At 43.7% G+C, this 22074-nt stretch overlaps 1 long non-coding RNA gene across 3 annotated transcripts in view; it reads left to right on the top strand.

The window, feature by feature from the left end:
• Positions 1–22074, top strand: part of LOC307181407 — a 428825-nt gene that overhangs the window by 327146 nt on the left and 79605 nt on the right. The window contains exon 5 of one of the 3 annotated variants that reach the window (XR_013826690.1): positions 13864–13948. The exons of the other annotated variants lie outside the window; for them this stretch is intronic. This is a non-coding gene — a long non-coding RNA (uncharacterized lncRNA). Of the gene's footprint in view, positions 1–13863; positions 13949–22074 lie in introns of those variants that run through there. 3 annotated transcript variants of the gene reach the window in all.

The following is a 22074-nucleotide window of genomic DNA, read 5'->3' on the forward strand; positions in this document are numbered from 1 at the left end:
AGTTCTCAATGGCCTGTTGCCTTTCTGGATTTTACACTTTTTTCAGATGGCCCTTTTGACCGGGGGGAAGTGAGACTTCATTGTAGTGCAGATTTCCTTTGCAAGCTTGCTTGGTTGGCCAAAAAGGGCGTATGCGTTTTTTCCTGAATATATTCAGGAAAAAACGCATACGCCCTTTTTGGCCAAGTGCATCATTGTGGACGTTCTGCCTCTTTTCCTATGCTTTCAATGCAATTCCAGTCTACCTCCTGAAATCGGTTTCCTGCAATTCTGCCCCGCTTTCAAGTCCTCTTGGCAGCCTTACTTCAGTCTATTTTTGGACGATAGCTGTCATTTATAACTCTGCAGGTTTGTGAATTACAGTGCCCCTGAGCTCCTTTCTTCAACTCGCTTTCTTGTGACCTGGCCGCAACACCGCAGGATGGCTTCAGGCCCTAATCTGGTTCCGGCCCGGCATGCTGAGCCTTTGGTTAATTCCTCTTCCTGGTGGGAAATGAGAGTTAAATTTGCCCGTCCAGACACCTCCAGCTAGCCTCTCATTGGTTCTCGCTATTCCTGTTCATCTTCCGCAGAAATTGCAAACTGGGCCAAACAGGAGGTTAAAGGGACTGACTCTCCAAGTGGGGAGAGGGTTAGTAAAGCATCTGGAATGTTGCACCCGAGTACCAGGGGAGGAAAACTGAGACATATTTGAACACGTCTCCCGATCACATGGTTGATCATACTCTAGGTTCCACATGCATGTTTTAGCTGAAGGAAGAATACCTTAAACCTGGGTAGTTGAAACCCGTGGAATGGGTACCATGCAATATGACTTCAAAGGGTCTTCATTTGCTCACCGAACCTCTCCAATCCTATCACTGCTGCGTTTATGCCCCTGTACACATGCTTGATTCTCTTTCGGAGACATAGCAATCCATAGGTTTTAAGATACTTACAAGTCAGGTACATTCTTAGGCGTTTAATACGGGGTGTTGAGTCCATTTCGTTGAGCAAGGAGTAGCTCTTGTCTATTCCATATTTGGCTTAAGGAACTTTATCTGTGCTCATTTCAATCTCTGGTTTTATGCAGCACCCCAACTCACCTTTACCCTTAAGCAAGAATAAGTTGGTTTTCTAAATTTGAGACCCTGTTCTGTTCTGTAATTCAGTTCCTGTGTAGCCAAGTTTACATTCCGTGTATTACTGATATCTTATGATGTTTCTTTTTCTGTGTGACTTATTTCAGTTAGAATCATCATACCTGAATCCACTCATTGTGCTGCTAAGGGCCTGATGACACAGATTTCATTGCTGAGTGATATTGCTTTGTAAGTAAATACCACAACTTCTTTATCCATTTTTCACTTTCTGCGATGTTGAACTTGTACTGTAAACGAGGTTCTTGTAAACAGAGCCGTTCCAAACTTTTGGGTGGCTGTGTCTTTTTGATTTTAATTTCCCTAAGCTATAGGACCATAAGTGGCAGTGCCCTAGGCTCTGTTGCTTTGTTTTTTAGATGTTTCAGGAAACACCATACACTTCTCCCGAGTGTCTGTTGGCAATTTACATCCCGCCCATCAGCATAACAAGGCTCCCAGTTCTCCATGGCCTGTCCTGCCTTTCTGGATTTTACACTTTTTTCAGATGGCCCTTTTGACTGGGGGGAAGTGAGACTTCATTGTAGTGCAGATTTCCTTTGCAAGCTTGCTTGGTTGGCCAAAAAGGGCGTATGCGTTTTTTCCTGAATATATTCAGGAAAAAACGCATACGCCCTTTTTGGCCAAGTGCATCATTGTGGACGTTTTGCCTCTTTTCCTATGCTTTCAATGCAATTCCAGTCTACCTCCTGAAATCGGTTTCCTGCAATTCTGCCCCGCTTTCAAGTCCTCTTGGCAGCCTTACTTCAGTCTATTTTTGGACGATAGCTGTCATTTATAACTCTGCAGGTCTGTGAATTAGAGTGCCCCTGAGCTCCTTTCTTCAACTCGCTTTCTTGTGACCTGGCCGCAACACCGCAGGATGGCTTCAGGCCCTAATCTGGTTCCGGCACGGCATGCTGAGCCTTTGGTTATTTCCTCTTCCTGGTGGGAAATGAGAGTTAAATTTGCCCGTCCAGACACCTCCAGCTAGTCTCTCATTGGTTCTCGCTATTCCTGTTCATCTTCCGCAGAAATTGCAAACTGGGCCAAACAGGAGGTTAAAGGCACTGACTCTCCAAGTGGGGAGAGTGTTAGTAAAGCGTCTGGAATGTTGCACCCGAGTACCAGGGGAGGAAAACTGAGACATATTTGAACACGTCTCCCGTTCACATGGTTGATCATACTTGGGTTCCACATGCATGTTTTAGCTGAAGGAAGAATACCTTAAACCTGGAGAGTTAAGACCCGTGTAATGGGTACCATGCAATATGACTTCAAAGGGTCTTCATTTGCTCACCGAACCTCTCCAATCCTATCACTGCTGCGTTTATGCCCCTGTACACATGCTTGATTCTCTTTCGGAGACATAGCAATCCATAGGTTTTAAGATACTTACTAGTCAGGTACATTCTTAGGCGTTTAATATGGGGTGTTGAGTCCATTTCGTTGAGCAAGGAGTAGCTCTTGTCTATTCCATATTTGACTTAAGGAACTTTATCTGTGCTCATTTCAATCTCTGGTTTTATGCAGCACCCCAACTCACCTTTCCCCTTAAGCAAGAATAAGTTGGTTTTCTAAATTTGAGACCCTGTTCTGTTCTGTAATTCAGTTCCTGTGTAGCCAAGTTTCCATTCCGTGTATTACTGATATCTTTTGATATTTCTTTTTCTGTGTGACTTATTTCAGTTAGAATCATCATACCTGAATCCACTCATTGTGCTGCTAAGGGCCTGATGACACAGATTTCATTGCTGAGTGATATTGCTTTGTAAGTAAATACCACAACTTCTTTATCCATTTTTCACTTTCTGCGATGTTGAACTTGTACTGTAAACGAGGTTCTTGTAAACAGAGCCGTTCCAAACTTTGGGGTGGCTGTGTCTTTTTGATTTTAATTTCCCTAAGCTATAGGACCATAAGTGGAAGTGCCCTAGGCTCTGTTGCTTTGTTTTTTAGATGTTTCAGGAAACACCATACACTTCTCCCGAGTGGTTGTTGGCAATTTACATCCCGCCCATCAGCATAACAAGGCTCCCAGTTCTCCATGGCCTGTCCTGCCTTTCTGGATTTTACACTTTTTTCAGATGGCCCTTTTGACCCGGGGGAAGTGAGACTTCATTGTAGTGCAGATTTCCTTTGCAAGCTTGCTTGGTTGGCCAAAAAGGGCGTATGCGTTTTTTCCTGAATATATTCAGGAAAAAACGCATACGCCCTTTTTGGCCAAGTGCATCATTGTGGACGTTCTGCCTCTTTTCCTATGCTTTCAATGCAATTCCAGTCTACCTCCTGAAATCGGTTTCCTGCAATTCTGCCCCGCTTTCAAGTCCTCTTGGCAGCCTTACTTCAGTCTATTTTTGGACGATAGCTGTCATTTATAACTCTGCAGGTTTGTGAATTACAGTGCCCCTGAGCTCCTTTCTTCAACTCGCTTTCTTGTGAGCTGGCCGCAACACCGCAGGATGGCTTCAGGCCCTAATCTGGTTCCGGCCCGGCATGCTGAGCCTTTGGTTAATTCCTCTTCCTGGTGGGAAATGAGAGTTAAATTTGCCCGTCCAGACACCTCCAGCTAGCCTCTCATTGGTTCTCGCTATTCCTGTTCATCTTCCGCAGAAATTGCAAACTGGGCCAAACAGGAGGTTAAAGGGACTGACTCTCCAAGTGGGGAGAGTGTTAGTAAAGCGTCTGGAATGTTGCACCCGAGTACCAGGGGAGGAAAACTGAGACATATTTGAACACATCTCCCGTTCACATGGTTGATCATACTTGGGTTCCACATGCATGTTTTAGCTGAAGGAAGAATACCTTAAACCTGGAGAGTTGAGACCCGTGTAATGGGTACCATGCAATATGACTTCAAAGGGTCTTCATTTGCTCACCGAACCTCTCCAATCCTATCACTGCTGCGTTTATGCCCCTGTACACATGCTTGATTCTCTTTCGGAGACATAGCAATCCATAGGTTTTAAGATACTTACTAGTCAGGTACATTCTTAGGCGTTTAATATGCGGTGTTGAGTCCATTTCGTTGAGCAAGGAGTAGCTCTTGTCTATTCCATATTTGGCTTAAGGAACTTTATCTGTGCTCATTTCAATCTCTGGTTTTATGCAGCACCCCAACTCACCTTTCCCCTTAAGCAAGAATAAGTTGGTTTTCTAAATTTGAGACCCTGTTCTGTTCTGTAATTCAGTTCCTGTGTAGCCAAGTTTCCATTCCGTGTATTACTGATATCTTTTGATATTTCTTTTTCTGTGTGACTTATTTCAGTTAGAATCATCATACCTGAATCCACTCATTGTGCTGCTAACGGCCTAATGACACAGATTTCATTGCTGAGTGATATTGCTTTGTAAGTAAATACCACAACTTCTTTATCCATTTTTCACTTTCTGCGATGTTGAACTTGTACTGTAAACGAGGTTCTTGTAAACAGAGCCGTTCCAAACTTTGGGGTGGCTGTGTCTTTTTGATTTTAATTTCCCTAAGCTATAGGACCATAAGTGGCAGTGCCCTAGGCTCTGTTGCTTTGTTTTTTAGATGTTTCAGGAAACACCATACACTTCTCCCGAGTGTCTGTTGGCAATTTACATCCCGCCCATCAGCATAACAAGGCTCCCAGTTCTCCATGGCCTGTCCTGCCTTTCTGGATTTTCCACTTTTTTCAGATGGCCCTTTTGACCGGGGGGAAGTGAGACTTCATTGTAGTGCAGATTTCCTTTGCAAGCTTGCTTGGTTGGCCAAAAAGGGCGTATGCGTTTTTTCCTGAATATATTCAGGAAAAAACGCATACGCCCTTTTTGGCCAAGTGCATCATTGTGGACGTTCTGCCTCTTTTCCTATGCTTTCAATGCAATTCCAGTCTACCTCCTGAAATCGGTTTCCTGCAATTCTGCCCCACTTTCAAGTCCTCTTGGAAGCCTTACTTCAGTCTATTTTTGGACGATAGCTATCATTTATAACTCTGCAGGTTTGTGAATTACAGTGCCCCTGAGCTCCTTTCTTCAACTCGCTTTCTTTTGAGCTGGCCGCAACACCACAGGATGGCTTCAGGCCCTAATCTGGTTCCGGTACGGCACACTGAGCCTTTGGTTATTTCCTCTTCCTGGTGGGAAATGAGAGTTAAATTTGCCCGTCCAGACACCTCCAGCTAGCCTCTCATTGGTTCTCGCTATTCCTGTTCATCTTCCGCAGAAATTGCAAACTGTGCCAAACAGGATGTTAAAGGCGCTGACTCTCCAAGTGGGGAGAGTGTTAGTAAAGCGTCTGGAATGTTGCACCCGAGTACCAGGGGAGGAAAACTGAGACATATTTGAACACGTCTCCCGTTCACATGGTTGATCATACTTGGGTTCCACATGCATGTTTTAGCTGAAGGAAGAATACCTTAAACCTGGAGAGTTGAGACCCGTGAAATGGGTACCATGCAATATGACTTCAAAGGGTCTTCATTTGGTCACCGAACCTCTCCAATCCTATCACTGCTGCGTTTATGCCCCTGTACACATGCTTGATTCTCTTTCAGAGACATAGCAATCCATAGGTTTTAAGATACTTAATAGTCAGGTACATTTTAGGCGTTTAATATGCTGTGTTGAGTCCATTTCGTTGAGCAAGGAGTAGCTCTTGTCTATTCTATATTTGGCTTAAGGAACTTTATCTGTGCTCATTTCAATCTCTGGTTTTATGCAGCACCCCAACTCACCTTTCCCCTTAAGCAAGCATAAGTTGGTTTTCTAAATTTGAGACCCTGTTCTGTTCTGTAATTCAGTTCCTGTGTAGCCAAGTTTACATTCCGTGTATTAGTGATATCTTATGATGTTTCTTTTTCTGTGTGACTTATTTCAGTTAGAATCATCGTACCTGAATCCACTCATTATGCTGCTACGGGCCTGATGACATAGATTTCATTGCTGAGTGATACTGCATTGTACGTAAGTACCACAAGTTCTTTATCCATTTTTCACATTCTGTGATATTGAAATTGTACGGTAAACGAGGTTCTGTAACGGAGGCGTCCCAAACTTTGGGGTGGCTGTGTGTTTTTGATTTTAATTTCCCTAAGCTATAGGACCATAAGTGGAAGTGCCCTAGGTTCTGTTGCTTTGTTTTTTAGATGTTTCAGGAAACACCATACACTTCTCCCGAGTGGTTGTTGGCAATTTACATCCCGCCCATCAGCATAACAAGGCTCCCAGTTCTCCATGGCCTGTCCTGCCTTTCTGGATTTTACACTTTTTTCAGATGGCCCTTTTGACCGGGGGGAAGTGAGACTTCATTGTAGTGCAGATTTCCTTTGCAAGCTTGCTTGGTTGGCCAAAAAGGGCGTATGCGTTTTTTCCTGAATATATTCAGGAAAAAACGAATACGCCCTTTTTGGCCAAGTGCATCATTGTGGACGTTCTGCCTCTTTTCCTATGCTTTCAATGCAATTCCAGTCTACCTCCTGAAATCGGTTTCCTGCAATTCTGCCCCGCTTTCAAGTCCTCTTGGCAGCCTTACTTCAGTCTCTTTTTGGACGATAGCTGTCATTTATAACTCTGCAGGTTTGTGAATTACAGTGCCCCTGAGCTCCTTTCTTCAACTTGCTTTCTTGTGACCTGGCCGCAACACCGCAGGATGGCTTCAGGCCCTAATCTGGTTCCGGCACGGCACGCTGAGCCATTGGTTATTTCCTTTTCCTGGTGGGAAATGAGAGTTAAATTTGCCCGTTCAGACACCTCCAGCTAGTCTCTCATTGGTTCTCGCTATTCCTGTTCATCTTCCGCAGAAATTGCAAACTGGGCCAAACAGGAGGTTAAAGGCGCTGACTCTCCAAGTGGGGAGAGTGTTAGTAAAGCGTCTGGAATGTTGCACCCGAGTACCAGGGGAGGAAAACTGAGACATATTTGAACACGTCTCCCGTTTACATGGTTGATCATACTTGGGTTCCACATGCATGTTTTAGCTGAAGGAAGAATACCTTAAACCTGGAGAGTTAAGACCCGTGTAATGGGTATCATGCAATATGACTTCAAAGGGTCTTCATTTGCTCACCGAACCTCTCCAATACTATCACTGCTGCGTTTATGCCCCTGTACACATGCTTGATTCTCTTTCGGAGACATAGCAATCCATGGGTTTTAAGATACTTACTAGTCAGGTACATTCTTAGGTATTTAATATGCGGTGTTGAGTCCATTTCGTTGAGCAAGGAGTAGCTCTTGTCTATTCCATATTTGACTTAAGGAACTTTATCTGTGCTCATTTCAATCTCTGGTTTTATGCAGCACCCCAACTCACCTTTACCCTTAAGCAAGCATAAGTTGGTTTTCTAAATTTGAGACCCTGTTCTGTTCTGTAATTCAGTTCCTGTGTAGCCAAGTTTACATTCCGTGTATTAGTGATATCTTATGATGTTTCTTTTTCTGTGTGACTTACTTCAGTTAGAATCATCATACCTGAATCCACTCATTGTGCTGCTAAGGGCCTGATGACACAGATTTCATTGCTGAGTGATATTGCTTTGTAAGTAAATACCACAACTTCTTTATCCATTTTTCACTTTCTGCGATGTTGAACTTGTACTGTAAACGAGGTTCTTGTAAACAGAGCCGTTCCAAACTTTGGGGTGGCTGTGTCTTTTTGATTTTAATTTCCCTAAGCTATAGGACCATAAGTGGAAGTGCCCTAGGTTCTGTTGCTTTGTTTTTTAGATGTTTCAGGAAACACCATACACTTCTCCCGAGTGGTTGTTGGCAATTTACATCCCACCCATCAGCATAACAAGGCTCCCAGTTCTCCATGGCCTGTCCTGCCTTTCTGGATTTTACACTTTTTTCATATGGCCCTTTTGACCGGGGGGAAGTGAGACTTCATTGTAGTGCAGATTTCCTTTGCAAGCTTGCTTGGTTGGCCAAAAAGGGCGTATGCGTTTTTTCCTGAATATATTCAGGAAAAAACGCATACGCCCTTTTTGGCCAAGTGCATCATTGTGGACGTTCTGCCTCTTTTCCTATGCTTTCAATGCAATTCCAGTCTACCTCCTGAAATCGGTTTCCTGCAATTCTGCCCCGCTTTCAAGTCCTCTTGGCAGCCTTACTTCAGTCTATTTTTGGACGATAGCTGTCATTTATAACTCTGCAGGTTTGTGAATTACAGTGCCCCTGAGCTCCTTTCTTCAACTTGCTTTCTTGTGAGCTGGCCGCAACACCGCAGGATGGCTTCAGGCCCTAATCTGGTTCCGGCCCGGCATGCTGAGTCTTTGGTTAATTCCTCTTCCTGGTGGGAAATGAGAGTTAAATTTGCCCGTCCAGACACCTCCAGCTAGCCTCTCATTGGTTCTCGCTATTCCTGTTCATCTTCCGCAGAAATTGCAAACTGGGCCAAACAGGAGGTTAAAGGCGCTGACTCTCCAAGTGGGGATAGTGTTAGTAAACCGTCTGGAATGTTGCACCCGAGTACCAGGGGAGGAAAACTGAGACATATTTGAACACGTCTCCCGTTCACATGGTTGATCATACTTGGGTTCCACATGCATGTTTTAGCTGAAGGAAGAATACCTTAAACCTGGAGAGTTGAGACCCGTGTAATGGGTACCATGCAATATGACTTCAAAGGGTCTTCATTTGCTCACCGAACCTCTCCAATCCTATCACTGCTGCGTTTATGCCCCTGTACACATGCTTGATTCTCTTTCGGAGACATAGCAATCCATAGGTTTTAAGATACTTACTAGTCAGGTACATTCTTAGGCGTTTAATATGCGGTGTTGAGTCCATTTCGTTGAGCAAGGAGTAGCTCTTGTCTATTCCATATTTGACTTAAGGAACTTTATCTGTGCTCATTTCAATCTCTGGTTTTATGCAGCACCCCAACTCACCTTTACCCTTAAGCAAGCATAAGTTGGTTTTCTAAATTTGAGACCCTGTTCTGTTCCGTAATTCAGTTCCTGTGTAGCCAAGTTTACATTCCGTGTATTACTGATATCTTATGATGTTTCTTTTTCTGTGTGACTTATTTCAGTTAGAATCATCATACCTGAATCCACTCATTGTGATGCTAAGGGCCTGATGACATAGATTTCATTGCTGAGTGATATTGCTTTGTAAGTAAATACCACAACTTCTTTATCCATTTTTCACTTTCTGTGATGTTGAACTTGTACTGTAAACGAGGTTCTTGTAAACAGAGGCGTCCCAAACTTTGGGGTGGCTGTGTCTTTTTGATTTTAATTTCCCTAAGCTATAGGACCATAAGTGGCAGTGCCCTAGTCTCTGTTGCTTTGTTTCTTAGATGTTTCAGGAAACACCATACACTTCTCCCGAGTGTCTGTTGGCAATTTACATCCCGCCCATCAGCATAACAAGGCTCCCAGTTTTCCATGTCCTGTCCTGCCTTTCTGGATTTTACACTTTATTCAGATGGCCCTTTTGACCGGGGGGAAGTGAGACTTCATTGTAGTGCAGATTTCCTTTGCAAGCTTGCTTGGTTGGCCAAAAGGGCGTATGCGTTTTTTCCTGAATATATTCAGGAAAAAACGCATACGCCCTTTTTGGCCAAGTGCATCATTGTGGACGTTCTGCCTCTTTTCCTATGCTTTCAATGCAATTCCAGTCTACCTCCTGAAATCGGTTTCCTGCAATTCTGCCCCGCTTTCAAGTCCTCTTGGCAGCCTTACTTCAGTCTATTTTTGGACGATAGCTGTCATTTATAACTCTGCAGGTTTGTGAATTACAGTGTCCCTGAGCTCCTTTCTTCAACTCGCTTTCTTGTGACCTGGCTGCAACACCGCAGGATGGCTTCAGGCCCTAATCTGGTTCCGGCCCGGCATGCTGAGCCTTTGGTTAATTCCTCTTCCTGGTGGGAAATGAGAGTTAAATTTGCCCGTCCAGACACCTCCAGCTAGCCTCTCATTGGTTCTCGCTATTCCTGTTCATCTTCCGCAGAAATTGCAAACTGGGCCAAACAGGAGGTTAAAGGGACTGACTCTCCAAGTGGGGAGAGTGTTAGTAAAGCATCTGGAATGTTGCACCCGAGTACCAGGAGAGGAAAACTGAGACATATTTGAACATGTCTCCCGATCACATGGTTGATCATACTGTAGGTTCCACATGCATGTTTTAGCTGAAGGAAGAATACCTTAAACCTGGGTAGTTGAAACCCGTGGAATGGGTACCATGCAATATGACTTCAAAGGGTCTTCATTTGCTCACCGAACCTCTCCAATCCTATCACTGCTGTGTTTATGCCCCTGTACACATGCTTGATTCTCTTTCGGAGACATAGCAATCCATAGGTTTTAAGATACTTACTAGTCAGGTACATTCTTAGGCGTTTAATATGGGGTGTTGAGTCCATTTCGTTGAGCAAGGAGTAGCTCTTGTCTATTCCATATTTGGCTTAAGGAACTTTATCTGTGCTCATTTCAATCTCTGGTTTTATGCAGCACCCCAACTCACCTTTACCCTTAAGCAAGCATAAGTTGGTTTTCTAAATTTGAGACCCTGTTCTGTTCTGTAATTCAGTTCCTGTGTAGCCAAGTTTACATTCCGTGTATTACTGATATCTTATGATGTTTCTTTTTCTGTGTGACTTACTTCAGTTAGAATCAGCATACCTGAATCCACTCATTGTGCTGCTAAGGGCCTGATGACACAGATTTCATTGCTGAGTGATATTGCTTTGTAAGTGAATACCACAACTTCTTTATCCATTTTTCACTTTCTGCGATGTTGAACTTGTACTGTAAACGAGGTTCTTGTAAACAGAGCCGTTCCAAACTTTGGGGTGGCTGTGTGTTTTTGATTTTAATTTCACTAAGCTATAGGACCATAAGTGGAAGTGCCCTAGGTTCTGTTGCTTTGTTTTTTAGATGTTTCAGGAAACACCATACACTTCTCCCGAGTGGTTGTTGGCAATTTACATCCCGCCCATCAGCATAACAAGGCTCCCAGTTCTCCATGGCCTGTCCTGCCTTTCTGGATTTTACACTTTATTCAGATGGCCCTTTTGACCGGGGGGAAGTGAGACTTCATTGTAGTGCAGATTTCCTTTGCAAGCTTGCTTGGTTGGCCAAAAAGGGCCTATGCGTTTTTTCCTGAATATATTCAGGAAAAAACGCATACGCCCTTTTTGGCCAAGTGCATCATTGTGGACGTTCTGCCTCTTTTCCTATGCTTTCAATGCAATTCCAGTCTACCTCCTGAAATCGGTTTCCTGCAATTCTGCCCCGCTTTCAAGTCCTCTTCGCAGCCTTACTTCAGTCTATTTTTGGACGATAGCTGTCATTTATAACTCTGCAGGTTTGTGAATTACAGTGCCCCTGAGCTCCTTTCTTCAACTCGCTTTCTTGTGACCTGGCCGCAACACCGCAGGATGGCTTCAGGCCCTAATCTGGTTCCGGTACGGCACGCTGAGCCTTTGGTTATTTCCTCTTCCTGGTGGGAAATGAGAGTTAAATTTGCCCGTCCAGACACCTCCAGCTAACCTCTCATTGGTTTTCACTATTCCTGTTCATCTTCCGCAGAAATTGCAAACTGGGCCAAACAGGAGGTTAAAGGCGCTGACTCTCCAAGTGGGGAGAGTGTTAGTAAAGCGTCTGGAATGTTGCACCCGAGTACCAGGGGAGGAAAACTGAGACATATTTGAACACGTCTCCCGATCACATGGTTGATCATACTCTAGGTTCCCCATGCATGTTTTAGCTGAAGGAAGAATACCTTAAACCTGGGTAGTTGAAACCCGTGGAATGGGTACCATGCAATATGACTTCAAAGGGTCTTCATTTGCTCACCGAACCTCTCCAATCCTATCACTGCTGCGTTTATGCCCCTGTACACATGCTTGATTCTCTTTCGGAGACATAGCAATCCATAGGTTTTAAGATACTTACTAGTCAGGTACATTCTTAGGCGTTTAATATGGGGTGTTGAGTCCATTTCGTTGAGCAAGGAGTAGCTCTTGTCTATTCCATATTTGGCTTAAGGAACTTTATCTGTGCTCATTTCAATCTCTGGTTTTATGCAGCACCCCAACTCACCTTTCCCCTTAAGCAAGAATAAGTTGGTTTTCTAAATTTGAGACCCTGTTCTGTTCTGTAATTCAGTTCCTGTGTAGCCAAGTTTACATTCCGTGTATTACTGATATCTTATGATGTTTCTTTTTCTGTGTGACTTATTTCAGTTAGAATCATCATACCTGAATCCACTCATTGTGCTGCTAAGGGCCTGATGACACAGATTTCATTGCTGAGTGATATTGCTTTGTAAGTAAATACCACAACTTCTTTATCCATTTTTCACTTTCTGCGATGTTGAACTTGTACTGTAAACGAGGTTCTTGTAAACCGAGCCGTTCCAAACTTTGGGGTGGCTGTGTCTTTTTGATTTTAATTTCCCTAAGCTATAGGACCATAAGTGGAAGTGCCCTAGGTTCTGTTGCTTTGTTTTTTAGATGTTTCAGGAAACACCATACACTTCTCCCGAGTGGTTGTTGGCAATTTACATCCCACCCATCAGCATAACAAGGCTCCCAGTTCTCCATGGCCTGTCCTGCCTTTCTGGATTTTACACTTTTTTCAGATGGCCCTTTTGACCGGGGGGAAGTGAGACTTCATTGTAGTGCAGATTTCCTTTGCAAGCTTGCTTGGTTGGCCAAAAAGGGCGTATGCGTTTTTTCCTGAATATATTCAGGAAAAAACGCATACGCCCTTTTTGGCCAAGTGCATCATTGTGGACGTTCTGCCTCTTTTCCTATGCTTTCAATGCAATTCCAGTCTACCTCCTGAAATCGGTTTCCTGCAATTCTGCCCCGCTGTCAAGTCCTCTTGGCAGCCTTACTTCAGTATATTTTTGGACGATAGCTGTCATTTATAACTCTGCAGGTTTGTGAATTACAGTGCCCCTGAGCTCCTTTCTTCAACTCGCTTTCTTGTGACCTGGCCGCAACACCGCAGGATGGCTTCAGGCCCTAATCTGGTTCTGGCAACGGCACGCTAAGCCTTTGGTTAATTCCTCTTCTTCGTGGGAAATGAGAGTTAAATTTGCCCGTCCAGACACCTCCAGCTAGCCTCTCATTGGTTCTCGCTATTCCTGTTCATCTTCCGCAGAAATTGCAAACTGGGCCAAACAGGAGGTTAAAGGCGCTGACTCTCCAAGTGGGGAGAGTGTTAGTAAAGCGTCTGGAATGTTGCACCCGAGTACCAGGGGAGGAAAACTGAGACATATTTGAACACGTCTCCCGTTCACATGGTTGATCATACTTGGGTTCCACATGCATGTTTTAGCTGAAGGAAGAATACCTTAAACCTGGAGAGTTAAGACCCGTGTAATGGGTACCATGCAATATGACTTCAAAGGGTCTTCATTTGCTCACCGAACCTCTCCAATCCTATCACTGCTGCGTTTATGCCCCTGTACACATGCTTGATTCTCTTTCGGAGACATAGCAATCCATAGGTTTTAAGATACTTACTAGTCAGGTACATTCTTAGGCGTTTAATATGCGGTGTTGAATCCATTTCGTTGAGCAAGGAGTAGCTCTTGTCTATTCCATATTTGACTTAAGGAACTTTATCTGTGCTCATTTCAATCTCTGGTTTTATGCAGCACCCCAACTCACCTTTACCCTTAAGCAAGCATAAGTTGGTTTTCTAAATTTGAGACACTGTTCTGTTCTGTAATTCAGTTCCTGTGTAGCCAAGTTTACATTCCGTGTATTACTGATATCTTATGATGTTTCTTTTTCTGTGTGACTTATTTCAGTTAGAATCATCATACCTGAATCCACTCATTGTGATGCTAAGGGCCTGATGACATAGATTTCATTGCTGAGTGATGTTGCTTTGTAAGTAAATACCACAACTTCTTTATCCATTTTTCACTTTCTGCGATGTTGAACTTGTACTGTAAACGAGGTTCTTGTAAACAGAGCCGTTCCAAACTTTGGGGTGGCTGTGTCTTTTTTATTTTAATTTCCCTAAGCTATAGGACCATAAGTGGCAGTGCCCTAGGCTCTGTTGCTTTGTTTTTTAGATGTTTCAGGAAACACCATACACTTCTCCGGAGTGTCTGTTGGCAATTTACATCCCGCCCATCAGCATAACAAGGCTCCCATTTCTCCATGGCCTGTCCTGCCTTTCTGGATTTTACACTTTTTTCAGATGGCCCTTTTGACCGGGGGGAAGTGAGACTTCATTGTAGTGCAGATTTCCTTTGCAAGCTTGCTTGGTTGGCCAAAAAGTGCGTATGCGTTTTTTCCTGAATATATTCAGGAAAAAACGCATACGCCCTTTTTGGCCAAGTGCATCATTGTGGACGTTCTGCCTCTTTTCCTATGCTTTCAATGCAATTCCAGTCTACCTCCTGAAATCGGTTTCCTGCAATTCTGCCCCGCTTTCAAGTCCTCTTGGCAGCCTTACTTCAGTCTATTTTTGGACGATAGCTGTCATTTATAACTCTGCAGGTTTGTGAATTACAGTGCCCCTGAGCTCCTTTCTTCAACTCGCTTTCTTGTGACCTGGCCGCAACACCGCAGGATGGCTTCAGGCCCTAATCTGGTTCCGGCCCGGCATGCTGAGCCTTTGGTTAATTCCTCTTCCTGGTGGGAAATGAGAGTTAAATTTGCCCGTCCCAGACACCTCCAGCTAGCCTCTCATTGGTTCTCACTATTCCTGTTCATCTTCCGCAGAAATTGGAAACTGGGCCAAACAGGAGGTTAAAGGGACTGACTCTCCAAGTGGGGAGAGTGTTAGTAAAGCATCTGGAATGTTGCACCCGAGTACCAGGGGAGCAAAACTGAGACATATTTGAACACGTCTCCCGATCACATGGTTGATCATACTCTAGGTTCCCCATGCATGTTTTAGCTGAAGGAAGAATACCTTAAACCTGGGTAGTTGAAACCCGTGGAATGGGTACCATGCAATATGACTTCAAAGGGTCTTCATTTGCTCACCGAACCTCTCCAATCCTATCACTGCTGCGTTTATGCCCCTGTACACATGCTTGATTCTCTTTCGGAGACATAGCAATCCATAGGTTTTAAGATACTTACTAGTCAGGTACATTCTTAGGCGTTTAATATGGGGTGTTGAGTCCATTTCGTTGAGCAAGGAGTAGCTCTTGTCTATTCCATATTTGGCTTAAGGAACTTTATCTGTGCTCATTTCAATCTCTGGTTTTATGCAGCACCCCAACTCACCTTTCCCCTTAAGCAAGAATAAGTTGGTTTTCTAAATTTGAGACCCTGTTCTGTTCTGTAATTCAGTTCCTGTGTAGCCAAGTTTACATTCCGTGTATTACTGATATCTTATGATGTTTCTTTTTCTGTGTGACTTATTTCAGTTAGAATCATCATACCTGAATCCACTCATTGTGCTGCTAAGGGCCTGATGACACAGATTTCATTGCTGAGTGATATTGCTTTGTAAGTAAATACCACAACTTCTTTATCCATTTTTCACTTTCTGCGATGTTGAACTTGTACTGTAAACGAGGTTCTTGTAAACAGAGCCGTTCCAAACTTTGGGGTGGCTGTGTCTTTTTGATTTTAATTTCCCTAAGCTATAGGACCATAAGTGGAAGTGCCCTAGGTTCTGTTGCTTTGTTTTTTAGATGTTTCAGGAAACACCATACACTTCTCCCGAGTGGTTGTTGGCAATTTACATCCCGCCCATCAGCATAACAAGGCTCCCAGTTCTCCATGGCCTGTCCTGCCTTTCTGGATTTTACACTTTTTTCAGATGGCCCTTTTGACCGGGGGGAAGTGAGACTTCATTGTAGTGCAGATTTCCTTTGCAAGCTTGCTTGGTTGGCCAAAAAGGGCGTATGCGTTTTTTCCTGAATATATTCAGGAAAAAACGCATACGCCCTTTTTGGCCAAGTGCATCATTGTGGACGTTCTGCCTCTTTTCCTATGCTTTCAATGCAATTCCAGTCTACCTCCTGAAATCGGTTTCCTGCAATTCTGCCCCGCTTTCAAGTCCTCTTGGCAGCCTTACTTCAGTATATTTTTGGACGATAGCTGTCATTTATAACTGCAGGTTTGTGAATTACAGTGCCCCTGAGCTCCTTTCTTCAACTCGGTTTCTTTTGAGCTGGCCGCAATACCGCAGGATGGCTTCAGGCCCTAAACTGGTTCCGGTACGGAACGCTGAGCCTTTGGTTATTTCCTCTTCCTGTTGCGAAATGAGAGTTAAATTTGCCCGTCCAGACACCTCCAGCTAGCCTCTCATTGGTTCTCGCTATTCCTGTTCATCTTCCGCAGAAATTGCAAACTGTGCCAAACAGGAGGTTAAAGGCGCTGACTCTCCAAGTGGGGAGAGTGTTAGTAAAGCGTCTGCAATGTTGCACCCGAGTACCAGGGGAGGAAAACTGAGACATATTTGAACACGTCTCCCGATCACATGGTTGATCATACTCTGGGTTCCACATGCATGTTTTAGCTGAAGGAAGAATACCTAAAACCTGGGTAGTTGAAACCCGTGGAATGGGTACCATGCAATATGACTTCAAAGGGTCTTCATTTGCTCACCGAACCTCTCCAATCCTATCACTGCTGCGTTTATGCCCCTGTACACCTGCTTGATTCTCTTTCGGAGACATAGCAATCCATAGGTTTTAAGATACTTACTAGTCAGGTACATTCTTAGGCGTTTAATATGCGGTGTTGAGTCCATTTCGTTGAGCAAGGAGTAGCTCTTGTCTATTCCATATTTGGCTTAACGAACTTTATCTGTGCTCATTTCAATCTCTGGTTTTATGCAGCAACCCAACTCACCTTTCCCCTTAAGCAAGCATAAGTTGGTTTTCTAAATTTGAGAACCTTTTCTGTTTTGGAATTCAGTTCCTGTGTAGCCAAGTTTACATTCCGTGTTTTAGTGATATCTTATGATGTTTCTTTTTCTGTGTGACTTATTTCAGTTAGAATCATCGTACCTGAATCTACTAATTATGCTGCTTCGGTCCTGATGACATAGATTTCATTGCTGAGTGATACTGCATTGTACGTAAGTACCACAAGTTCTTTATCCATTTTTCACTTTCTGCGATGTTGAACTTGTACTGTAAACGAGGTTCTTGTAAACAGAGCCGTTCCAAACTTTGGGGTGGCTGTGTCTTTTTGATTTTAATTTCCCTAAGCTATAGGACCATAAGTGGAAGTGCCCTAGGCTCTGTTGCTTTGTTTTTTAGATGTTTCAGGAAACACCATACACTTTTCCCAAGTGTCTGTTGGCAATTTACATCCCGCCCATCAGCATAACAAGGCTCCCAGTTCTCAATGGCCTGTCCTGCCTTTCTGGATTTTACACTTTTTTCAGATGGCCCTTTTGACCGGGGGGAAGTGAGACTTCATTGTAGTGCAGATTTCCTTTGCAAGCTTGCTTGGTTGGCCAAAAAGGGCGTATGCCTTTTTTCCTGAATATATTCAGGGATAATTTGCCCGTCCAGACACCTCCAGCTAGCCTCTCATTTGTTCTCACTATTCCTGTTCATCTTCCGCAGAAATTGCAAACTGGGCCAAACAGAAGGTTAAAGGCGCTGACTCTCCAAGTGGGGAGAGTGTTAGTAAAGCGTCTGGAATGTTGCACCCGAGTACCAGGGGAGGAAAACTGAGGCATATTTGAACACGTCTCCCGTTCACATGGTTGATCATACTTGGGTTCCACATGCATGTTTTAGCTGAAGGAAGAATACCTTAAACCTGGAGAGTTGAGACCCGTGGAATGGGTACCATGCAATATGACTTCAAAGGGTCTTCATTTGCTCACCGAACCTCTCCAATCCTATCACTGCTGCGTTTATGCCCCTGTACACATGCTTGATTCTCTTTTGGAGACATAGCAATCCATAGGTTTTAAGATACTTACTAGTCAGGTACATTCTTAGGCGTTTAATATGCGGTGTTGAGTCCATTTCGTTGAGCAAGGAGTAGCTCTTGTCTATTCCATATTTGACTTAAGGAACTTTATCTGTGCTCATTTCAATCTCTGGTTTTATGCAGCACCCCAACTCACCTTTACCCTTAAGCAAGCATAAGTTGGTTTTCTAAATTTGAGACCCTGTTCTGTTCTGTAATTCAGTTCCTGTGTAGCCAAGTTTACATTCCGTGTATTACTGATATCTTATGATGTTTCTTTTTCTGTGTGACTTATTTCAGTTAGAATCATCATACCTGAATCCACTCATTGTGATGCTAAGGGCCTGATGACATAGATTTCATTGCTGAGTGATATTGCTTTGTAAGTAAATACCACAACTTCTTTATCCATTTTTCACTTTCTGCGATGTTGAACTTGTACTGTAAACGAGGTTCTTGTAAACAGAGCCGTTCCATACTTTGGGGTGGCTGTGTCTTTTTGATTTTAATTTCCCTATGCTATAGGACCATAAGTGGAATTGCCCTAGGCTCTGTTGCTTTGTTTTTTAGATGTTTCAGGAAACACCATACACTTCTCCCAAGTGTCTGTTGGCAATTTACATCCCGCCCATCAGCATAACATGGCTCCCAGTTCTCAATGGCCTGTTGCCTTTCTGGATTTTACACTTTATTCAGATGGCCCTTTTGACCGGGGGGAAGTGAGACTTCATTGTAGTGCAGATTTCCTTTGCAAGCTTGCTTGGTTGGCCAAAAAGGGCGTATGCATTTTTTCCTGAATATATTCAGGAAAAAACGCATACACCCTTTTTGGCCAAGTGCATCATTGTGGACGTTCTGCCTCTTTTCCTATGCTTTCAATGCAATTCCAGTCTACCTCCTGAAATCGGTTTCCTCCAATTCTGCCCCGCTTTCAAGTCCTCTTGGCAGCCTTACTTCAGTCTATTTTTGGACGATAGCTGTCATTTATAACTCTGCAGGTTTCTGAATTACAGTGCCCCTGAGCTCCTTTCTTCAACTCGCTTTCTTGTGACCTGGCCGCAACACCGCAGGATGGCTTCAGGCCCTAATCTGGTTCCGGCCCGGCATGCTGAGCCTTTGGTTAATTCCTCTTCCTGGTGGGAAATGAGAGTTAAATTTGCCCGTCCAGACACCTCCAGCTAGCCTCTCATTGGTTCTCGCTATTCCTGTTCATCTTCCGCAGAAATTGCAAACTGGGCCAAACAGGAGGTTAAAGGGACTGACTCTCCAAGTGGGGAGAGTGTTAGTAAAGCGTCTGGAATGTTGCACCCGAGTACCAGGGGAGGAAAACTGAGACATATTTGAACACGTCTCCCGATCACATGGTTGATCATACTCTAGGTTCCCCATGCATGTTTTAGCTGAAGGAAGAATACCTTAAACCTGGGTAGTTGAAACCCGTGGAATGTGTACCATGCAATATGACTTCAAAGGGTCTTCATTTGCTCACCGAACCTCTCCAATCCTATCACTGCTGCGTTTATGCCCCTGTACACATGCTTGATTCTCTTTCGGAGACATAGCAATCCATAGGTTTTAAGATACTTACTAGTCAGGTACATTCTTAGGCGTTTAATATGGGGTGTTGAGTCCATTTCGTTGAGCAAGGAGTAGCTCTTGTCTATTCCATATTTGGCTTAAGGAACTTTATCTGTGCTCATTTCAATCTCTGGTTTTATGCAGCACCCCAACTCACCTTTACCCTTAAGCAAGAATAAGTTGGTTTTCTAAATTTGAGACCCTGTTCTGTTCTGTAATTCAGTTCCTGTGTAGCCAAGTTTACATTCCGTGTATTACTGATATCTTATGATGTTTCTTTTTCTGTGTGACTTATTTCAGTTAGAATCATCATACCTGAATCCACTCATTGTGCTGCTAAGGGCCTGATGACACAGATTTCATTGCTGAGTGATATTGCTTTGTAAGTAAATACCACAACTTCTTTATCCATTTTTCACTTTCTGTGATGTTGAACTTGTACTGTAAACGAGGTTCTTGTAAACAGAGCCGTTCCAAACTTTGGGGTGGCTGTGTCTTTTTGATTTTAATTTCCCTAAGCTATAGGACCATAAGTGGAAGTGCCCTAGGCTCTGTTGCTTTGTTTTTTAGATGTTTCAGGAAACACCATACACTTCTCCCGAGTGTCTGTTGGCAATTTACATCCCGCTCATCAGCATAACAAGGCTCCCAGTTCTCAATGGCCTGTTGCCTTTCTGGATTTTACACTTTTTTCAGATGGCCCTTTTGACCGGGGTGAAGTGAGACTTCATTGTAGTGCAGATTTCCTTTGCAAGCTTGCTTGGTTGGCCAAAAAGGGCGTATGCGTTTTTTCCTGAATATATTCAGGAATAATTTGCCCGTCCAGACACCTCCAGCTAGCCTCTCATTGGTTCTCGCTATTCCTGTTCATCTTCCGCAGAAATTGCAAACTGGGCCAAACAGAAGGTTAAAGGCGCTAACTCTCCAAGTGGGGAGAGTGTTAGTAAAGCGTCTGGAATGTTGCACCCGAGTACCAGGGGAGGAAAACTGAGACATATTTGAACACGTCTCCCGTTTACATGGTTGATCATACTTGGGTTCCACATGCATGTTTTAGCTGAAGGAAGAATACCTTAAACCTGGAGAGTTGAGACCCGTGTAATGGGTACCATGCAATATGACTTCAAAGGGTCTTCATTTGCTCACCGAACCTCTCCAATCCTATCACTGCTGCGTTTATGCCCCTGTACACAAGCTTGATTCTCTTTTGGAGACATAGCAATCCATAGGTTTTACGATACTTACTAGTCAGGTACATTCTTAGGCGTTTAATATGCGGTGTTGAATCCATTTCGTTGAGCAAGGAGTAGCTCTTGTCTATTCCATATTTGACTTAAGGAACTTTATCTGTGCTCATTTCAATCTCTGGTTTTATGCAGCACCCCAACTCACCTTTACCCTTAAGCAAGCATAAGTTGGTTTTCTAAATTTGAGACCCTGTTCTGTTCTGTAATTCAGTTCCTGTGTAGCCAAGTTTCCATTCCGTGTATTACTGATATCTTATGATGTTTCTTTTTCTGTGTGACTTATATCAGTTAGAATCATCATACCTGAATCCACTCATTGTGCTGCTAAGTGCCTGATGACATAGATTTCATTGCTGAGTGATATTGCTTTGTAAGTGAATACCACAACTTCTTTATCCATTTTTCACTTTCTGCGATGTTGAACTTGTACTGTAAACGAGGTTCTTGTAAACAGAGCTGTTCCAAACTTTGGGGTGGCTGTGTCTTTTTGATTTTAATTTCCCTAAGCTATAGGACCATAAGTGGAATTGCCCTAGGCTCTGTTGCTTTGTTTTTTAGATGTTTCAGGAAACACCATACACTTCTCCCAAGTGTCTGTTGGCAATTTACATCCCGCCCATCAGCATAACAAGGCTCCCAGTTCTCAATGGCCTGTTGCCTTTCTGGATTTTACACTTTTTTCAGATGGCCCTTTTGACCGGGGGGAAGTGAGACTTCATTGTAGTGCAGATTTCCTTTGCAAGCTTGCTTGGTTGGCCAAAAAGGGCGTATGCGTTTTTTCCTGAATATATTCAGGAAAAAACGCATACGCCCTTTTTGGCCAAGTGCATCATTGTGGACGTTCTGCCTCTTTTCCTATGCTTTCAATGCAATTCCAGTCTACCTCCTGAAATCGGTTTCCTGCAATTCTGCCCCGCTTTCAAGTCCTCTTGGCAGCCTTACTTCAGTCTATTTTTGGACGATAGCTGTCATTTATAACTCTGCAGGTTTCTGAATTACAGTGCCCCTGAGCTCCTTTCTTCAACTCGCTTTCTTGTGACCTGGCCGCAACACCGCAGGATGGCTTCAGGCCCTAATCTGGTTCCGGCCCGGCATGCTGAGCCTTTGGTTAATTCCTCTTCCTGGTGGGAAATGAGAGTTAAATTTGCCCGTCCAGACACCTCCAGCTAGCCTCTCATTGGTTCTCGCTATTCCTGTTCATCTTCCGCAGAAATTGCAAACTGGGCCAAACAGGAGGTTAAAGGGACTGACTCTCCAAGTGGGGAGAGTGTTAGTAAAGCGTCTGGAATGTTGC

The sequence above is a fragment of the Stenella coeruleoalba genome, assembly GCF_951394435.1.
Source record: "Stenella coeruleoalba genome assembly, contig: scaffold_179, whole genome shotgun sequence".
In the NCBI taxonomy this organism is placed as follows: Eukaryota; Metazoa; Chordata; class Mammalia; order Artiodactyla; family Delphinidae; genus Stenella; species Stenella coeruleoalba.